Source organism: Accipiter gentilis, chromosome 13, assembly GCF_929443795.1.
Source record: "Accipiter gentilis chromosome 13, bAccGen1.1, whole genome shotgun sequence".
NCBI classification, from domain to species: Eukaryota; Metazoa; Chordata; class Aves; order Accipitriformes; family Accipitridae; genus Astur; species Astur gentilis.
Window position 1 is genome coordinate 33145510 of NC_064892.1, and position 22333 is coordinate 33167842.

The following is a 22333-nucleotide window of genomic DNA, read 5'->3' on the forward strand; positions in this document are numbered from 1 at the left end:
CCGTGCTCCAGCAACCTGCGTGCCCCATGGCCGCAGAAAATACCTGGCAATCAGAAGGAGAAGAGGAGGCCCTGGGAGGTACAACCACCCTGGGGAAGCTCCAGACAGCCAGGAGACAAGGGGAGAGGTGGCAACGAAGTAGGGTATGGTCCCTGTGGTCAAGGTGCTCCGAGAGGCTCTGTAGTTAATGGAGCCAGTGGCCACGGGGAGATGGGAAAGAAAAGCCTACGACAGCACTCCGAAGGCTTTCTGTTACAGACCAACGCAGAAATGCCACCGAAGTGAGTGTTAGACCTCGTCGCGCTCAGCAAAAATGTAAAAACGGATGAAGTTGAATTGTTTTACGTAGGTCTTTCTCAGCATTTAATCTTGCAAAAAACCCCATAAAGGTAAGTACTCCCACTACGTACTACTAGAATAAAGGCACTTACAATTTTTGTTTTCATACTTACGAACCGCAAGTTTTATGCCAATAATTAAGTCGTGAAATACTCTAAAGATTTAGGGGATTCTAACAGGAACAAGCACTGTACATTTTGTCCATTTTTAAAACAAAATATTTTTTCCTGTTTTTCCTGGAATAAAGCACTATTTTGGTTGCTTCCGTATGATGAGTAACTTCCATCTCTGAATCAGGAGTGCAGGTCTCTGGGTCAAGTTGCTGAAATATCATCAATATCTGTGTAAAAACCCATGGACTTGTAAAGTTGGCAACTGGTTAATAACATTCATTGAACAAGTGTTGTGCCTGAGGACTCTGCCGATATGTGGCATATATTATGCTGAAGACTAAGGTATCTGGCAAGACAGCTGCATTTTTTTAATGCTTTCTGGAGACTTATCTGTTCGGCCTGCCTGACCGGGTTTGTGTCGTGCCCTTCCCAGAAGTTGCGTCTCTCCCAAACTAGGGACAAGACCTGGTCATTGAAGTTCAGAAATTTTCTGCTGAGTTGGGATATAAGAACCCATCTGATGGATTCTGGTCTGCTCCTGACCACCTTTTTTTAAACCTGTGGTTTTCTCACGCTATTTAATAAATATGACGCTCTACCTCCCTGTGCCAGCGTGTCTTGCAAACAAGCACTCACACACACGTAGTCAACGGCTTAGTGATGCATACCAGAGGTAGCCGACTCGCCTGCCCAGTGTTTCACTCATTCAGCTCCACAGAGAAACTCTAGGGAGATTGGTCCTCCGATTCTGATAAGGCAAGTTAGGTTTATAAGGTGGGAACAAACCCTCTGCTTCGTTGTGACGGACGGAGGACAGGAGAGCTCAGTGCATCCGGACCCACCGCAGCCTCGGTCAGCCAGGCAGCAGTCAGCAATAGGGCTTGCAGGTGTCTGTGGCAGGATATCTGTACAGTGTCAGCTTCACGGTTTATCAGCTTGGGAATATGTAGTTCATCTCGATATATTCCGTATTGTCTGTAGTTTTATTGTTTAGGTTCCTGTATAACACCCTCCATAGCGATTCTGGAAGAAAAGCAGTGGTGAAATGGTAAAGGAAAACGTGGGAAACTCACCTTTTTTTGCTGCGTTCGGGAAATGGGTGAAGTCAGCATCGCACAAATGACGAGGCGATGAGCCGCGCTCACCTCCATCTATGCTGTGCCACCGAGCAGGGCGTCACCGCGCGGGGGGAAGCGATGAAGGGCCTGGATCTCAGGAGGGAATGAAGGAAAGGCTGCAGAAAACTGGGGGCCAGACCCCTGCCTTCCTCTGTTCCAGCACCAGAGCATCTTTCTGTAGTTCACGCAGCAGCGTGAGTAACATCTGCGGCAGAGTCGAATCTCACGCCCTCTCCCCAGGGGGAGAAGCGTGTGCGCTGGAGTGTGCTGTTTTGCTGGGGAGGAGGGTAGCTGGTGATGGTCGATGTGCTAAGCGTGTTCATCTCGGAGAGGGAAAGAGCCAAGTGATGGGCTTTGCCAGTGCAGATGGAGGTGATGTGAGCAGCGATGGTGCCCAGACCCTGGGAAGGTCCTGCCACGGCTGCGGGGAAGTTCAGGATCTGTCACGGCCAACCTTCATCCTCTCCTCTACTGCACCCTCTGAAGATGCTGAGGCCACCACCTGCCTGCGAGGAGGTTCCCCCGGCCACAGTTTGGTGCTGTTCCCACGACTGAACCGTCCTTGTGGAGAAGATTAACTCTGTTAGGCCAAGGCATGTCCGCCTGGTGTTCTTCAGTGGGCCAAGTCATGGGTTGTGGGCATCCCAGATTTGTATGAAAAGTAGCAAATCCCACCAGAGCCTCCCCTGCCTTTTCTGTGGGCAACCTCGCTCCTCTCAAACCCTTAGTGGTTTACCTTTTATCCTCGCAAAAGGGTAAAATAAAGTCATCTGGGGGGCTCATAGGACTTAAAATGCAGGTTTTTTTCAAGTTTTCTGCTTGTAATCAACAGAGGATTTTGCTGTGTAACCATCTCCTATGAAATAGTGGCTGGGCATTTGGTTGTCATATGGCTGTGCTGTATAATTATAGCACATGTTATGGTTTGATGGATGAAGTCATTAAGAGGATAGTAATTAGTACCAGCCTGCTACTTTGAACTGCTGTGTGGTGTCACATATTCCTTACAGTGAATTACATCTGTGCACACACTGAATACAGCTTTCTAACCATCTGATGCCTCAGGCTTACATATTGTTACTCCGTATCCATCCAGAACATTTTTCATTCATTTTTAAAAATACACACACATCAAACCAGACAGCAGTCTGTAGCTTCCTACCTCCTGGAAATGGCACTTTTTTTTTTGAAAGGAAAACTCCAAAAGAAGAATTTAGAGGCTTGACGTGACGTCTGATATGGGCTTGGCACAGAAAATGAAATCTTGCGGCGGAAAGGTGAAACTTTTCTGCTGCCATGTGTAGGACCTCAAGCCAGAAGTTATCCTGGTTGTCTGCCTTTTGACTCGGCAGAGTGCATTTGAAGCCTCTGAAGGGCGGTGAGCAGCGTGCAGCCTTTTACCCTCGAGCCGAGCTGCACGTTGGGATTTCAGCGATGGTCTATATGGAAAACCCAACTGGGTGACGGAGGTTTTCACTGGGAGAGCTGGATGCATGCAGGAGTGCTGAGACGATGGGAAAAGCAGCCCTGCAACAGGGAGAAGGCTGATGGCTCATCCTGGGGGTTGCTCGCCGGTGGCCACATCTTCACAGCGCGAGGCATCCCACTGCAGGCTCCCCCAAACAAGCACCCGCTTCCTACCTGTTTCCCACCCCAAGCCCCTGGAGGTGATCTGGGATGATCTCCCCTGTGAGCAGATACATTTCCCTCCCCTCCTCTGCCCCACCACATATGACCTTCGATAAGCCTGTGCTGTTGGGCACTCGGGTGGGATGAACTCAAATATTGCACTGCATTACACAGGGCAGGCACGTCCTTGCATGTGGCTGGTAGAGGGTTGGTGATTTTTTTCCCTCCTCTACCCACATCATATTCCCCTCTAAAGGACCCCAGTAGGTATGAAAAATCAGAATGGGACTATCTTCAGCTGCAAATGACGGCTCTGGTTTGCAGCATAACTTGTTGGTGCCTCCTGGGAGTTACAGTGCAGTTAAAGATACACTGCTGAAGCTATGTGTCTCACTTTTCCATTAAGGACTGGACATCCCTGCTATGCCACAGCTCCTACGGTACCTTGGTGTCTCCCTGTGTAGACAGTCACCTTACGCTGGCGAAGAGGTAGCCTGAAATAGGGTAGTCTGACTCAGAGAGGATAATACTCAAACTACACTGAATTTGAGCTGGATTTGGACCAAAAACGCTAAAATGCTTTGGGTTTAAGGATGATTTTTTTTTTTTTTAATGAAAAGTTGAAATTTAGTCTGGGAAACAATCGCTTTTAGAAGAAAAACAGAACTGAACAACCACAACTAAAAATTCCATTTCCTGCTGAAAAAATATCCAGCAAGAATTGCACTTAATCCTGCAAATAAGAAGTCTTCTTTGCTGGCAAAAAAGAGGACATATGAAAGAAGAAAAATGGCTTGCACAAAATACACTGGGGAGTATTGATTTGACGGTCATATATAATGGTTGCGTCAATCTCAGACTTCCATCTTTGCAAGGGGCAGAGCTGCCTGCTTTAGAAATTGCTGCTATTGCTTGCATCAGTTTTAGAGCTCATTTGTGGGGGTGGCAGGAGAAGAAATGGCCTTTGTAAAGTGGCAGTCATTTTGCCTGTCAACCCTTTTCTCAGTTCGATGAGCTCTTTCTTCAGCTTTTCCATTCCTTTCGAATGTGGTATCGCTCTGCGGACAGCACTGAACTGCCCTGTACATATAACGGTGCCCTTCGGTCCGATCTGCCCTGTGCTCGTTTCGTTATCATCTGCCAAACTATCTGGTTGCTCGTTGCCACAGGAAGCTTGAGGGGGATAAATGACTTGCTCATAGATGCTGTTCCCACAGGCACGAGCAGGCACGAACAAAATGTTTCCCGTTTCATCCTTCTCACACTTTCTTGCCAAATGGGCTGGGATCTAACGTGAAATCTGCAGCACCGCTGCTGAGCTGGAGGAGACCCTCCGCGGAGGCGCCTGTCCGAGCGGAGTGGTAGGTCGAGGTGCATTTTTGGAGCGACCTTTTCAGTTCCGATTCAGTTCTGTGGGATGAGGGATAAGGCAACATTAGGAGTCTTATTTTGTAACGTGGCATGAGATGGTAAAGAGATGTCTTATGTGAGGGACAGGCCTGTGCCACCGGGACTTCAGCCCGTGCCCCTCTGGGGCAGCGTTCTGCTGTGCAGACGTGGGGTTCACCTTGGCCAGATGTACCGTCCAAATCTGAGGTCCCTTTGCCATCAGCGGAGGGCAGCTGGCACTTCTGGGACAGCACCTCTCACCCTGCAGTAGCTGTCTAAGGTGGGATTTTAGTAGTATCTCAGCGCCTTGTCTTGAGTAGAAGAAGAGCTTTCTCCTTTGAAGCGGCTGGCCTCCCCGTTGGCAAGTGGCTGCGGTCATCCCTGGAGTGCCTCTCACCACCAGACTGGAGGACTGGCGTGCTGGAACTAATTAATTAAGGTGCCTGATTTAAAAGGGAGCTAATCCACAAGGTTTCTATCTGGGTGCAGGTTAAAAAGCGACAGCCGACTCCCTTTTTTCCAAAGCGACTGACCGCACCACTCATTTTAGATGTTCCTGCAATGGTCTGCCTTAATTCCCGCTTTGGTTTCTGTAAGCGTTTCTCACCCTCCGAAAGGCGCCGGGTGCCGAACACGAGGCAGCCAGCGAGGCTGGAGCGCTTCCCGCACCCGGCTCCAGGGATGCGCACCCGGAGAGCAGCCTGCTTTGAAGCCCTTGCGCTGAAGGTCAATTGGAAGAGCAAAGACCTTAGTTTGCTTTTTGGAATGCAGTTGTTGCCCGCTAAATTCCGTCCCAGCCTGCGCATTCCGTGATACTGAAAGAGAGAGGAGTTATACCTTAGGTTTTCTCTTTATCTGCTTGGACGCTCGCTTCGGAGATCACTGGAGCGGCTTTAAGAAGAGCGTGAGCAAGGCAGGCGCGTGCGGGTGGTTTTCCCGATCCAGAATCAACACCTCGGTCTACTCAGCAGCCGTCCTCAAAGCGGAGCCGGGTATAGGTTTGAGTGGCCGCTTGTTTTCTTTTTTCCATACTGTGGCCAGCGAACGGATGCCACGGCAGGAGCTGGCTGCGGGGTGCTGTCTGTGGATGGGCAAAGCAGCTCTGTGGCCGGCTGGGAAGGGGCAGAGCCGCCTCCGGGCTCGCTCCGGCTCATTTTGGGCTCGGCGGAGGTCTCTGAGCCCGCATCCCTTCCCCACACCTGACCCCCTGCCGGGACCCTCTTCGCGGAGCTTCTGGCCCTACGCACCTACTCTGCTGGATCTGTTATCAGACACAACTTTATAGCTGCGACTTATATAGCTTGTGGCTTAAACCATATGGTCATTCTTTTATGTAGTATTTCTGCTTGCTTATTTTTCGTTTTCCCACACCCACTCCATTTATTGTTGGCTGCTTTCCCAGCACCTTTCCTCCAGAGAGGGAGTTACATAAATAGATCTCTGTAGGCTTTAGAAGGCAGATGCTGATGGATAGATCTTCCCAGATAGAGCGCGCAGCAGTGTGAAACGTGCGTCACCTACGTACCTGTAGACACGCGAGTCGCAGACCGTGGTCCCCCGCGGCTCGGGAGCTTGATCGAGACGACAGTGCCACCGTGTTGACAGTGCCAACGCGGGGCCGGTGACAAACTCTGTGTTTCAGCTGCTGCATCTTATTAAATGGTGTCCTGCTTTGAGTGATTAGTCTGTCTGCAATCACTGGGAATGAATGTAGGGCTCAGGGGGAATTAGGAATAATTGAGGAAATTAAAATCTGCATAATGTTTGCATTTTCCTCTTCATATGCCTCTTATAATGACTTAATATTTATGTACCCAGTATCTGAAAACATGTGGTTGATTTGTTTTCTTCACTTAATTTGCTACTGAAACATTTAATTACATTTAAGACTAAACACACTAATATATTTGCTTTGTATGGTTCAGTAAAACTTAGTAGTCGCACTGCAGCGGTCCTGTCTCGATTCCTCACACACCCAGGACTCCCCTCGGTTTTAAGACAGCCTGTGGTAGGAACGTTTTCTGTGCTGCTCTCTCTGCAGGGTTAGCAGCTTGGGTTTAGTGAGGCTTCTTTATACTTAAACGTGTTTTAATCAGAGCTAATAAAACTAAAATCAAGGTAAGGGTCCCTCTAGAGGAAAACTGGGAAAAGATTATCTCTGCAGCTGAACTCTTGGGGAAACAGGCATGTTGTCTGGAAAGGGGGAGGGCGCTGGTAATTTGAAGTTTGGGGGGTCATTTATGGGGCTTGCTGGGGCAGGGAGCAGGAGGGAGAATTCCCAAATTAGGTCACTGCTGTAGCAGTCGGAGGGCTGAGCTGTGGGTGCTGTGTCTCTGCCCGGTGAGGGCCAGCTGCCCTGGGAGTGGGATGGGGGGGACTCGGTGCCAGCAGGTAGCCCCCCGTCAAGAAGGGAGGACAGCCAGTCTTGTGCCAGGCGATGTGAAAGGAGGGTGCAGCAGGAAAAGTAGTTATTGGGCTTGGGTGTCTGTAAAGGGGCAAGATAAACTAACACGGCTGATGGCTTTGGATCCCATGCCCTGAAGATCCCTAACAGGGCCGCTGATGGCTCCAGCTATTCCATCCAATCCTCGGTGGGACAACCCCGTGCCAGCAGCCCCCGGGTCCACACCGAAACCGCTGCTGAGCTGCTCTGCTGCCCTGTGAGCTGTGCCTACAGCCCTGGGACCTGGCAGGGCAGCCAGCTCATCTCCAAGCCTGTACCACTACAGCCATGGGACCCACGAGCAACTGGAGTCCAACCTACACCCCGGAGCCCCCAGAAGGCTTGGGGAACTTGCAGAAAAGGGCAGATGTCTCTGAAGAACAGAGCAAGCCACCCTGATCGAGGCCAAAGCACCGTACCTCCTCCCCTCCTCCCCTCCCCATAGACTGGGGAACTCATCACTGATGTCTCTGGCGCTGCAGTCAATGGGACGAGGTTTAGTGGGCATGGTGGTGTTGGGTTGACGGTTGGACCTGATGATCTTGGAGGTCTTTTCTGAACTTAATGATTTGATTTAATTTGGGTCATTAACACTGCCCACAACAGCAAGAGCGCTGAGGTGATAGCGGGATGATGCTGATGTGGGGAGAAATACAGAGCCTTGGACTCCAGCTATGAAATGCCCCAGTCCACCTCGAAGACGCTGAATATCGGGGAGGGGTGAAGCCAAACTGCCTGCATGAGGTCCTTGCTGAGAGACTGTGCTATTTCACCCATTTGGGAAGGGAGCCGCACCAGCAGTAAAGCCTCTCTCCGCGGCTCAAGCCCGCCCGGGTGTGCATCCTTCCCGCCTGTCTTCATGGTGCAGTCTGGAGACGTGCCACACTCATTAGCTTTTGGCCAAGGGAACGGCTCCATGTGCGAAGAGGAAAATTCCCCAGGGAACCCACTGTGTAAACCACTGTCTGGGAGATAAGACTGGACCTCAAAGAAGAAATTGATCTTCTCAGACCATATTATGTCTACATGTCTGAGAGCAGACAAGCACCGAGACCAGGAAAAGCTGCACGCAGGAGGTTTTCATCAGACGGAGAATTCCGTGGGCAGATAGAGCAAGTTGGCTAACGAGATAAAGGTGCAAGAGTACGAGGCGCTGGAGAAACACAGTAAGGGAGGATGGGAGGCATGAAGCTGGATCAGGGTGCTGAGGCAGCGGGGATTTCTGGTACAGGCTGGCTCTGTGGTGCTAGACCTCCTGAGAGAATACTCCCAGACAACACCCACTTCATGGAAAAAAATGTGGGTTGGGTGCTGGCATGCCACACACAAAAATGTATTATGTTCCGGAAAAATGTACCCTCCAAGGGACTGATTAGAACTTTAATGGGACCTCTCTTGTGCACAGGTTTTTTGAAGAAATGCAAAAATTCCTCTGACTGGTCATGGACATTTCCTATTTTGAAGTCTGTTTCTTTTGGATGTGGAGGTAGTCACATTTGATGTAGCAAAGGGAAAGTTTGTGTACCACTAGCCTTTAAGCGGTTAATGTTGGAGAGAATTCTATTGTAACTTACTAAATTCTCTCTCTTTATGGTTCATCCTTCCAACAGTTCCTGTGTGTAAAAATCGCTCTGCTTAATCCATTGTGGGATCACAACTTCTGTTTCTCAAGACCCTTCTCTGTTGCGCTCAGCTATAAAAATTCTCATCCCTCCCCACACCTCACTTCCCACAAACACACACTTTTCAAAATCAGTCGTCCGTGAAACTCATCCTGAAATTGTAAAACAAGACTGCGAGGCCTTATTTATTTTTTTTTTTAACCTTTTATGCCAACTGCTGTATCACGATGAACTGGCTTTGCATCGGCAGAACTGTGCCACTGCCAGGCTGTGACCTCAGTGACACTCGTATAACGCCCGATTCTGCATATGCTAACGCACTGTTTCATCAACACGTTTGAATCTTCTTCAGCCTCTTATTTTCTTTGGCTGTATAGGACTTGGGTTTTAAAAATCAAGTCACCTTCCAATAGTAACATGAAGAGGCTCCAAGGACAGTCATGGAGAAGGTCTGCCAGCTGAGAAGGTGGTGTGATGCTGAGAATAATCTCACTTTAGCCTATTACTTCTTGACCTGCTCTGTTTTCTAACTAGAGAAAAAGGTTGTTTCAAACGCCTTTAAGTAGCACAGCCTTTGTAGTTACAAGGGAAACCCAGACCTAGGTTAGAGAAAGGGAAAAGCGTAGGCGGCAAGAAACATCTTTGGATCGTATCCAGACAGATATTCTGCTTTCTTACCGTTTGTCCTTTTCTTTTGGGGTCTTGTCACTGTAAGTCACCAAGAAGCTGCTTTCAGGATTTGAATTTTGCCGCTGGCTTTTGGGCAGTGAGATGAGGGGGAAAGGAAATGTCTTTTTTCCCCCCTGCCATAACTCACCTGATGTTCAGAGAGGAGCAAATCAGGGAACGAGCTCAGTTTTCACGGAGCTGGACATAACTCCACGTCAGTGGAAAGAACTGCGCTATCTTATGGCAGAAGAGCCCCTGGGAGCCCTCACGGTAATTGGGGGCCTGGAAGGAAAGCTTGAGTCACTCAGACCCGTCTCCTCCTGCTGTCGTCACCACATCATACGGACCTTTCACACAACGATCACGTTCCATCGTAAAAGTAGATAGCGGGTTTGCCCGTTACTTGTATTACGTAGCTGTTTGAAAGCCTTGGTTCTGACAGTGGGGAGAATACAAGTTCCACTGTGCTAGCACTGGAGAGGGTTTTTAAAAGGAAAATTCCCATATGCCGTAAATGGATGGCAGCAGCCGTAGGATTTATGACCTATTGGACAGCCCCGTGCACATAAGCAGGGTAGGTGATGTGTGCACACCGCAACATCCAAGGCGATCAGGAAAACAGGGTTAAATTACATTTTATGGATGGCATGGATAAAATTGTGCCCCTCAAACTACTTTCAGGCTTGAAGATGTGGAATCTGAGTTAAGTTACTGAGGCATGACTAAGTTTTGGTCACGCTAGAAATGTTCCACTGTTTGGTAACCACATCAGAGAGAAACGGAGCTCTGAAGGCCCTGATGGGTTGGATCCCAAATGTGAATGCAACCACCTAACAGAGCTTGAATGCAGTCAGACTGTTTTTTTAATGCTATCCCAAGCATTAGTGTGAATGAGACCCTAATTGCAACACTCCAATTCCAGACATATTTCTCTGTTCCTGAAGGCTCTATTTTTATATAAATATGTAACTGAAGATCTGAAAGCGAACTGCTCTGCTTTGCTCTACTGATGTGTTTGCAGTTTGACAGGTACGACCTATCTGATGGGTATGTTGTTTCTGTCTTTGTTCTGGGGCTAAAACGTGCAGTTAAATCTATTTAAATGATTGCATTTAAGGCAGGTTAGTTTGGAGACAATTGCTGCAGGAAATTTTGCAAAGCAGAGAAGACCACAGAGCTGAACATAAGAAATAAGATGATGCTCCAAAAAACCCTGGAAAGGTGAGGTGCCAAGATGGTCCGTCCCCCCCAGTACAAACGCCACATTGACACTATTAAGGGGAGTTGGTGCAGTATGTTGCACACCAAGTAGGCACTGCTTACTTTCAGATATAGATTGCATTGGAATTAGTATTAAAACTTTGTGCTTGTATAGATTGAGATAATGGTCGTAACATGATTTCCTACACTGGCAGCAAGTCAACCACAAACTTAAGATTTGTTCTGAGTAACTTTCATTATTAGCTTACCCCAGAAATAATGTGAGAATTCCTCCATAACCAGAGAATAGGCACAGTGCATCATTAACCGTGATGTCAGCCAAAAACCCAAGCACAGTTTTACTGCCTGATATTTAAAGCAAATGGGTAACAGACTGAAACTCCCAGTATGCCTGTCAAATTATTTACTCCTTAGGTAGTTTTAGAATATAGGCAGATATATAATAATGCAAAATGAATTTACAAAAAAAACCAGAGTGCACTGCACTTAGGTCAGAGGCCAAACGAACCGCCAGTATAAACGCTGGTGTTGCACCCACTTATCAGCGGGTACACCTCAGAACCGAAACTTGGTAGAGCTCTTGGTGTGCTTGCTCTTCCTCGTCTTCTCTTCCCCCTGCTCATTTTGGTTTTGCCACCCTTCTCACCGTGGCTGCTCCCCTGAAGAGGCAAGGTGGATGCCACGCTTCTCCCAGGAACAGGCATCCTGCGCGTAAACTGAGCTAACTTGTGGCTTTGTTTTCCACTGCGTGGTGATATTTGGATGTTCAGTGCTCTAGACAAGGGCTGCCTGTGGTCCGAGTCCTCTAGGAGAGGAAGAGGCGACCTTGGCCGTTCATCTCCTTAGTGACGGCGGAATGCTTTAAGGGAAGGGGGATCCCCTTCTACTCCTTGCCCTTGCAAGCACGATGTTTTGTTGAACTCCTCGTGGTCTCTTTTACCTTTCCACTGGTGTACAGGCTCAGAGACACACAAGTGCACGGGAGTAACGTGTCGTAAGCGGCATCCTTTTCAAACCCCTCAAATTCCTCTTTTTTGCGAGGGTGCTGGCGGTGCTACGTGCCTGCCCGTTGCATTAAGGGGTAGCAGGTAGCACCAGCAGCATCCTTACCTCTCCGTAGCAGTGCGGTGACCACACGTCCCCTCTGCAGCTCTGCGGGCTCCCAGCACCACTGGGCACTGGTGCCAGTGGAAGCCAGTCCTCCCAACAGGGACCGGAGGGACCCTGGGAAAGAAGGGACTGAAAAAGTGGGAAAAAGGGCTCCCCAGAGGCGTCAAAACCAGCACCAGGGGCTGGCACCCAGGCAGTGCACGAAGACAGGCATTCCGGCTTGTACACCGGCAGCATCTCGGGAAGAGGTTGTGTTTGCCCAGTTGCAATGGGTTGCTGAAAAATACATAGGCAAAAGATTTTCGAATGGGATAGGCTGGTGATTTAGAGAACTTACCCACACCCAAGAGACCATCGTGATACACTTTTTGAGTAAAAGGAAATATCCAGCCCTTCTGAAAGCCAGGCCTTTAAAGAGGCTTCATATTTTGGGATGCAAAATGAGTAATTCAGAAACAGTAGTTGCAACAGACTGTGTTGGTTAACCTCCCCTTGCCCTCCAGTTCTGTGGAATTTCTATTTTGGAAAATTGTTGCTATACATATACATATATATATATATATATATATTTGTTATTTGCTAATTGGCAAGCAATTGCCACAGTCATTCCCTTAGCAAATTTGTCGATATATTTTCTGGAGAGGAACAGACACCCCCTTGTGTTGCTGAACCAATCCCTGGTCCCAGGTCCAGAACCCTGTGAAGCCTCTGTGTAAGTTAATGAAAGGAGAATATGACAAGGACAAGTGTCTTTGCTGGCCCTGAAGCTTCAGTGTGGTTATGGACTCGACCCCTGCAGCTTCCTCCTTTAAACCTTTCCATTGTACCTATTAGTTTTTGTAGGATCACCCAAAGTGAGTCCACTGATATCATCACATCAGCTTGCTTCAGAAACTCTTCTTCACTGCCCTTATTTCCCACATATCTCATTCACACCTCTCACCCATGCTTTGAAAATGACATTAAGTCCCACCTTCCCTGTGTAGGCACCAAGTTTATGTTATGTTATGTTATATTCTCCGCATCCCAATGCACTGGAGGCCAGTCTCAGAGCCGCACTGACACATTTCTGCTACGAGGTTTTTCCCTCCTTCCTTACCTCTCGTGGTGTGTCGTGGTGTCTCAAGCAGCACCCCATCCTACGGCACAGTGCCCTGGCCTTAGATCCTATAATGCTATCACCTTCTTTCATTGCATCTTCTTTCATTGCCATAGTATTTTCAGAGTTCAGATGTTTTTTTGGTTGTTCTGTTAATCTACTGTAACTGTTGCTAAAAGTCATACATTAGTATTCTTCATGTACCCGAGTACTTTTGGCTATATGTGAAGAGCCCAGTCACTTTGAAGTGGGTTTGGTGGGAGAAGATTATCCCTTTTATTGTGGTTTCCTTTAACGTGGTCCCATTGTGCATTAAAACGGTGTGGAACCATAAGCATGACCTTTCCAGCAGTCACTGCGCAGCAGAGAGATGGGGAGACACTGTGGCCTGATGTCCACTGCACAGACAGCAATGAATGACTTAAATTTTTTTTGTGTAACGAACCTGTTGGTTACACTTAACAAAAATATAGAGTGACAAGAGAAAAAATAAGAACGTTGTGTCGCTTTCTTTGAAATAGCTCAATGTCTCCAGGTGCTGTGCTGGAAGCAGAGCTGAGTCAAGGGAGTTGAGCCAGTGTAAGAGGGAGTGCTGACTCTGCTTTGAAAAGGTGGAGGAGTTGCTGCTTTTAGCAAGCATGGAGGCCTCAGTTGTTTTTATTTTTTTGGCTTAGTTAGCCAGAATTGCTCCATGCTCACTCCCCTTGTCTCAGCAAGCACAGACGCTTCTGCAGAGGGCTATTTGAGGGGCTGTGCTTCCAAGCCCAGGGCAGATCTCTTCCCTGCTTCTCCTATGCTCGTGTATTTTTGGAGGGAGAAGGGATTTGCTGACAGAAGTGATCTAATGCTAGGGAGATTTTTGCTGCCAACATTTTAGCATCATCAGAAGAAGGGTCCCTTGCTAAGAAGCCAGTGCAGGAATCCCTGCACCTCCTGCAGAGCATCGTGTGACCATGCCCTGAGATAGGCTTCAGTCAAACATCCCAGACACAAACCTTGGAAAAGCAAGGGGGAAGGGAAGATAGGGCCATGAATGCAACCTCCTCTGGAGACAGAAGTGCATATGTGGTGTGTGGGGTCACCAGCAAAACGAATTTGGTGATTTTTCCGATACTTCTTAATGCATCTCTGTCCACCACAGAGACCCACACCATTTGTCACGACTGTCAATAACTGTTCAGCAGAGGTCCAAGAGTTAAATGGTGAGGGTATCACACGTCAGGTCTGAAACATGCCAGCAGAAGTGTAAAAGCTTGCAAAACGACTACCTGAAATTTGAATGGCTTTCTCCCATGCTTGAAAGCCTCTAAGTTTCAGGAGTAGTAAAACTGATCAAATTAGAAAACAAAGCAAAAATAAGTTGAGAGAGTTTTTAATGGAAAGACTGGCAAAGCCAGGGCTCAACTATTTTCACTGGGAGACCATCTGAGCTTTTCAATCTTCTCTGCCAAAGTTTGTTAAACTATTTTGCTTATTAACTCTTTTGCAATCCCTTACTTAACTGTGCCTGAAATTTTAACGTTAAACCACTAAATCCATTTTACAACCAGAGATTAGAATGTCAAAGAGGATGGATTTGTGAGTTTAAGCACTGACCCTTGAAAGATGAGACATGAAACGTACTTGTTTCCTTTGAGACTGTACCCTCGTCCTGCGAGGATCAGTGGGGGCAGGACTGAGCCTATGTTGGGAAGCGCAAAGTCCATCGGAGCAGAAGTACCACAGACAAGCTGGCTGTAGCTATTTGCCATGTTTGAGCTGAAAGTCCAGGCTCTGCTGATGACTGCAGCAGCAGCAGCTGTGAACATTACACCACCGTGTTCCTAAGCTTACAACTTTAGTAGTGAAAAAGAGGTTTTTACGAAGGAGTAAAGGTAGGTGAAACGTTAAGGCACTGCATATGATTTCCATGTATTTTAAGGTGTTCCTGTAAGGGTCTACAGCAAGACTGAGAGCACAATCGGAAAGAAAACTAATGCGCTTGCAAGCACAATTTCAAGCTGAAAGAGGGGGTTACTAAGTCAGATCCAGAAAAGACAGCTTCTCGGGGAAAGTTATCAAGCAGTGGCTGCAGGTGGAGAATGAACAAGTTACAGCAAGCGCGGGCTACTGAGAAAATTTAAGCGATCACCCTTAGTCATTTAGGGGCATAGGAGGGAATTGGAGGCATCTTGTGGGAAGCAGGCTACAGCTGCTACATAGGCTAGGTGGTTTGATTCACTTAAAATCCACTAAAAAGAAGAAATTCCTACTAAAAATGAGTAATTCCAGTAATTGACAAGCATTATGTCATAGTATTTGCCTGACTCCTGAATAGCCATGAAGTTAATTTTAATCTTAACTGTTTACTTTTACTTCGCGCGTTACTAAATGTAGCAGCCGCTGGCACCACCTCTTCCTTGCTCCCTAGAAGAGAGAAAGTGAGAAACGGAGGAAGATTTAAGGATTGCAAGCAATGATTCATTCTCAGGCTGCACAACCTGCCAAATGATCTCCAGAGTGGCACTGCTGCTTGGCCTGGAAACAGTTTTCCTCCCTCCCTGCCCCACAAACTAGAAGGAAGGAAACCGATACTCATGGCAGGCAACCAGGATGGCTAGAACGAATATTGGAGAAGTTCAGGAAACTAAATATGGGATCCAGGGTCTGGAAAACACGCCAGGACAAAAAAAGGATAAAAATACAGAAATAACAAAGGGAAGGAAATAAAAAATAACCAAAAGAGATTCCGTTACCAAAACCCAATCCCTGGGATGAAGTACTCATTAAAGGCCTAATCTTACCTTCCCTGTGTAGGGGGACTGCTAGAGGCTGAACGGCCACTCTTCTGAGGGAAATCAAAAGAAGGGTTTTGGAGTGTTTTTCTGCACAAAGGTTTCCAAATCTCAGGGAACTGCAGGAAAAGGATTAAATCCTGGATTAGGACAACCTGGCCATGGAAACTAATGGTTAAAACTCCCCCTCGTTTCCAGGAGTCAGGAAAACATGTCATCCTAACCCCACTTCAGACTCAGCAAGAATCCATTTCAGGCTGTCCTCGGATCATATTTGCAAATACACCCTGCTTATTTATGCAGTTTGTTAAAGTCCCAGGGCCAAATGGTGCAGCTGACGGTTCTCAGTAGGATGTCAAGTACTGGCTGCTTCACCAAGGTGCTGCCGAGGAGCTACGCCCTTTGGATGCTCTCCTGGAGGCATGAGTAGATACCAGGGCTATCACTTTTAGTGTCTTCCTAAATGCCAAGATGAGCTCCTGCTTTGACCTTAATACAGAAACTGTGCTGGGGACGCCTGGGGAATTGTACTTTTGTTATATTTTGATGTTATCAATCATTTGACTCACTAGAAAAATGTAAGCTTTGCATCTTCTTTTTATTCTGTTCTGACTGTCCTTGTATTTCAATGATGACAAGGTAATGTTGCTTTGAGGGACCCAGTCTCCATAGACTAGGGAGCTCCAGCCCTCACTTACGTGGGACTTCAAGGAGCTGCTCTTTTTGAGTGTTTAAATTGTATTTTTCATATCTATGTTAATATTCGTTTAAAATCTGAGCTTTTATGTACTGCTCCCTACTTCTGGTTATGGCAGAAAACTTTTGGCATTATTGTTGCATGCCCAAGTAAATCAGACTTGCCTCAGCGTGTCATGGCGATGTTGTTTGGTTTTAATCCATCGGTGGCTTTGTTGATTAAGATAAAGGCCTTGATTAGGCACTGGCAAAGAGCTGAGAGCTGAGGAGGCCCTGGAGCTTCAGCGTAAACCTCTCTCAAAGCCTGAATCACTTGGGAGTCTGACTACTTTTTTCCATGCTAGCATAAGCTATTACAGCTGGTAGACAACTGTTGCCATATTGATTAAATGCTGTGCCTTTATGAATAATAGTCCCTCCTACATGAGTAGGATGTGATTGCCCCTTCTCATAGCTCGGAACTGATTTTCCTATGGCTGGGTAAATCGGGGGAAGAATGGAGATAATGCATTAAAAGGAGCTCAGTTTCAATCTTTGGTAAGGGGATTTTCAGTTTTACATAGATGATATTTGGTAGAACTGCAAGGGTCATACAGGAGACTGAATTTTCCTTACAAAGCAAGGTACAACTTCTACATCTGTCAACTTCTACAGGCTCTGCAGCAGTCTTCTTGCTGAACGGAGAGAAACATTCAGCTGATGGACTCAAACGCACAGAGGTCATGCACGGAGCAGATTAAAAGGTCTTTGCAGCTCTTGCAAAATCAATCATTCCCATCAGGAAACATTGGTCACTGCTTGTGCTGACCCTCCTCGGTTCAGACGATGTACTCTTCTCTTCGGCCGCCTTCCTCGAGGACGAGCTGCTTTCATGCGAGTTGTTTCATCCTCGCTAGTTGAGGTGTGACCCCATGTCTTCTCTGGTCTAAAGGGTCTTTTTCCGGTGCTTTTCTTATTAAACTTCACAAGGGAGAAACTCAAGTCTTCCTGATACCCTCTATTCTACACCCAGGGAAGAGACATATGAAAAATTTCAGATCGGGACCAATTTCTCGTGCCACCTTTGGAGCTCCTAGGGGAGGGCTCAGCTCACCAGCAGAGACATACCCACCAGTGGGGCTGCCTCCACCTGAGCTCCTTTTCTTGAAATTCTGCACTGCCCCTCCTGTCTGTTGGTGCTTCACGTGTGCCGAGGGATTGTGCACAGCGAGACAGACACAAACCTGTCCTTTTTCCTTCACTGGTTATAGGTAGAGTGTAGATAAAGGTTTTGGGTGAGATGAAGACTACCCTTGCTGCAGCCAGCACTGTGTAGCACGGGTATATTCAGGCATGTTTCCACTGGCTTCATTTGCATTTGTGAGTGCTTAACGTTTCGGACCTCTGACTACCAAGCTGAGCATGCAGGAAAAAAGGGAGCAAGTGATGAGTGAACTCGAGTGACAAGTTTGGTTTCATTAATCTGACATTGCACAGAAAACCTGCCGCAGCAGCAGGGATGGATCCAGTTCTTTATAGCAGCACTCAACAGCCTGAGCTCTGAGACCAACTTTCTTCTTCCTGCCACCAGAAGTTGCAAAAGGTTTAACCCAAATTTCACAGAAGGACCGGGCTAGCCATCAAAGCTGTACGCCAGCTTGTTCCTGATTTTGTTGGCCACAGCACATTATTAATAAAATGTAGAAATCAATGTAGAAAGAGAGGGCTGCATCTTCAGGCGCTAACTGACAGCTCGTCCCTGCAGAGGTGGGATGTGCAGCTGTGTGCGTGATGTGTACAACTCACAGAATGAACTCTGTTTCAGTGCAGCCAGGATTTGCCTCGGTAAGAACTCAGTAAAACTTAAGCAAGTACTTGCTTAAGATTTGGAGAGAGTTCTGGAAATACTCCATGACTTCAGCAGTCTAAATGTAAGAGATCGGCTGATGTGATTCTTGTATTTTCTTTTGATCGTTGGGTGCTTTCAGAGAGCTCCCAATGTAAAAAGTGTCCTGGGAGCTCCAGGAGAACTGCTGCTCATGCTGAGCAGATTTGTTTAGGTTAACTTCTGCCCTGCAAGCCCGTTCTGGTATTGGACAGATAAACTAAATAAGTTCCTTCTTACCCATCAAAACAAGTAGTTCTCAATCAAAAGCTCCACACCATAATTAAAGTCCACATTGATTTTTCATATTTCACTTTACTTTACAACATTACAATATATGAAACCCAACTTTTACTTCCCAGCTAAGCATTTTAGCTCCAGAATTCAGTGCAACGGCAAAGGTGGAACACTATAAGGGATTTTCACACAGTTGCGTTTCACAGAGGTACTCCATTTTAATTATTGTATTCGAATTCAGCAAACAGGACACATACAAATGTGAATATGCAGTCTCCACTGCATACATCTTTTACATATGTGAGAGGTCTATACCAGGTACCAAGAAAACACATAATCAAATGTTAATTTAGTTATTACCAATGAGAATGAAAGTGTGTCAATAAGCAGAGATATAAACCAAGATAATGATAAGAAAAGACGGGATCCAATACAGCGTAAGTTCTCAGGGAAGATATTCTATTGTACAAAGAGGAAGCAGAAATGAGGGAAACAGAATCATTACCTATGTGACTTCAGGAGGTAAATCATCGGTAAATATTATTTTAAGCAACACCACAGTTAACACAGAACAATTTCACATTTGTAGATAATTTACAACTCAGCAACATTCTGTCAACATTTCCTCATATGCATGGTTTGATTCAACTTAGTGAAAGACACCTCCCATCAGAGCTGAAATGTCTCTGAGGTTTTAATGATTTTCCACATGGAAAGGGCACACTTGGTAGCAAATGTGTTCTGTTTTTTTTTCCAGTATGCCCAAATCAAATAACTCATGAATACAGTGTCAATGAATACAATTGCTTTAAGACAAGAATGCAGATCTGGAAGGAAAACAAAGTCCAGTGGTGTCTTGCTTCTTCAACAGACGGATTTTTAGACACCCTTAGAGCAGACAGCATATACGAGAACAAAATGTTAGACTCTTGTTTTTGTTGGCTGTGAATAAATTCATCATGGGATACATGGTTTAAATATGACCTGATGTAATTCCCATTCTCCTACTACTAGCTGCTATCTGCTGAGCCAATTTCAACTTCAGCTCAGTTTCTTTTGAGTAAAGATTGCAGACAGACTCTTGTCTTCATTCGTTCTGTCCAATTCAGGATGCAAAGCACTCCTGGACACAGAATATAGGGTGTTTTCATTTTTGTAGTGTGTGACTCAGTTTCAGCATATGAAACTACTCTTTGCTAATGTATTGTGTTGGAATTGACTCATCCATATAGAAGATGCAAAGTCCTTGAGTGCTTTACCAATTACTTTAAATTTTAGAAAATGTATATTATACATTCTGGGTTTTTGCTTAAATTTGTATTTGAAATTTTTGTTCTCATTAATAAATCATATACACAGGCAACTGAACCTTGCAGTAAATAAGTCATTGGAAAAAAATACCACAGCTTTCAAAGTTCAGCAGCCAAGGAAATCCTTAGTCTTTGTCTGTTTGTTACTCACGATTTAAACCTGTGTGTAATTATAAACCGTTCAACAATTACGCAGCGTCAAGGGCCAGATTTTTCTAAAGGACTCAGAGCCCACAATCAGTTGCAGGTTTTCAGAATTGCCCAGCTCCTGCCAAAGCACCAAAGCGAGTAGGCGAATCCACATGCGGATTTCTGAGTTCCTCTTAGCACTTGGATATCCCTTTTCTTTGCCCCTACCTGGGCAGCGAGCCCTTGAAAACCTGCCTGTCCTTTAGGCAGGAGAAGACAAAATGGAGACAAAATCCAGGATAAGCTTCATGTTAGTGACTTGTCTATGCACGATCCCACAAAGGAGCTCCCATTTCTAAGTCTGAGAGATATCCAAGCGGAGGTACAAATCCCTGGGATTTCCAATAGGCTTCCTCCTTTTAACACAATAACCTGTCTGAAGTGGCACGCATAAATCAACATTTTTCCCTTCGGAGGGAATGTGAGGGTGGACTTTGGTCCCCTCACTAGCGGCTTGGCATGCTGGTGACCAGTCCTCTCCCCTTGTCACCTGCAAAGGGGCCATCTCGGTCATCCCAGCTCTCTCGGAGATTTATAGTGAATTTCTCCTTTAGAAACAAGTTGATAACCTTTGCACCGGCGTGGAAGGAAGGCAGAACTTTTATTACAGGATTGTTAAGATAACAGCAGCTTTGAATGCATGCTGCTGCTGTGTTAGGAACGGAATGGAAGCAAAGCTCTGCCTGGCTGCTCACCTCCCCGGATCTCGGCGGTGGCCAAGGGTGGGAAGCTCTTCCCCAGCCAGTTGGTTGTTTCCTGCGACTCTTGTTTTGAGGCAGTAGAAGTGCACTCAGCTTTGCTGCTGCTTTGTTATCTAAGGAATCCATACGCTACTTAACCTCAACAGAAAAAAAACCAAACCGTGGCTGTACCGTGTGAGCTCTGCAGGGAGCATCAGCATTCCAGATCTGGGGCCATAAGGCCTGTGAGCAGATTGTGGGGTGCACAGAGAACTGTTTTTTTGGCAAGCAGTACCACAAATGAAGGGAAAGGCTGTCTGAAACCATTTCAGATTTTTCTTGGGTGGTTTGGAGTTTCTGGTCTTAAGATAATAGGTTGGAGACCTTTAATTGGTGTGACAGCATCCCTAAAAGGAAGAATACAAGAGATGGCTTCCATTTGCCTTGCCATGTATGCCTAACAATCAGCCTTTTTCATCAGTCTCAAGAAGCAGTTGCCTTCTTGGGAAATAAAGCCTTCTTTAGAAAAAAACCTGAACAAAAGAGTGGACAGCAAAAAAAAATATCTTTTGTATGTGAGCCAGATGCTATACAAATATCCCCGAAAGTGATATTCAGAAGCCTTTTTTTTTCTTTCTTTTTTTTTTCCCTAAATGACTAGAGCAAGACAAAATATGATAACAATACACACTGGAATGTTTATTTTAAAATAGATAACAGCTCTGAAAACCCCTTGCCTAGTTCAGTACACTGGAACATCCCTGCGGCTTAACCTCCTGTCAGTGTGAGCCGGAACAGGGTGAGGAATGCTTCTTGCCTTTCCCAGGCAAACTCCTCTGAGGAAATTCAGAGCGCACAGTTTGTTCAAACTCCTTTTTTCCTCTTTAGACTTATTAATTATTTCAGGTTGATGCACGAGCTCAGGGCTGGGCTGGATTCTTTCCTGGACATCTGCCTTAAATGAGTGCTGTGCATCTCATAGATCCCAACAGATCGTGTATCACAGGACGTTCCCCTCATGTCCAAATCACTTCCAACAACTGGTATTTCCACCCTATGGAAAATGAAGAGATTTGGAACGGCAGGGCTGAAAGCGGGACTTAACAGGGAAAGGATGAAGCATAAACGCCAGGCTTTGCCCTGCCTCCCTTACTTAGGTTTTAATCAGCCAAAACCCCTACCGAGTCAGCAAGATTTTCCACTTCCAAAAGAGCTGTGTGAAAACGGAGGGAGGGCTTCAGGCAGATCCAGTACAATAGCTGAAAAACAACATGACAAAGTAAAAAGAAGGAAGATAAGCAGAGCACACAGCTGAAGAAAAGTGTTTTTGCTAGACAGAGCGTCCAATGTCCAGCTGCTCCTCTGAAGAAGGAGGTAACGGCTAACGTTGTCAGCGTGATGGGACACGAGGCATCTAACAAAAATATCCTAGAGTTTCCTTTTTACGTTTTGGGGGTGAGAGGAGAGTTTGAATTAGAGGTAAGGAATGGCAGGTGTTAATGTTAGTCTTCCACTTCTTCTGGATTTAAAGTCCAGGCTATCTGCTTTCTTCTTCTCTCCAGGACAGTAGTCACCTTTTTTACAAAGCCCTTTTGTTAGTAACCCATGTTTTGTTTGTGCACAATACTGTCAGCAATATCAGGATATGTTTAGATAAAAGATCTACTAAATAGACTGCTTTGGGGGTTTTGGGAGTTTATCTCAGCAGATAATACGCCAGTAGATTTTTTTAGTGGCTCTCATTAGTTGGCTCTGTCTTATCTAATCAGACTCTGAAGCCAATCAATACAGAAACTTGCCAATCAGTGCTGAAGCATTTAATGTGGTTATA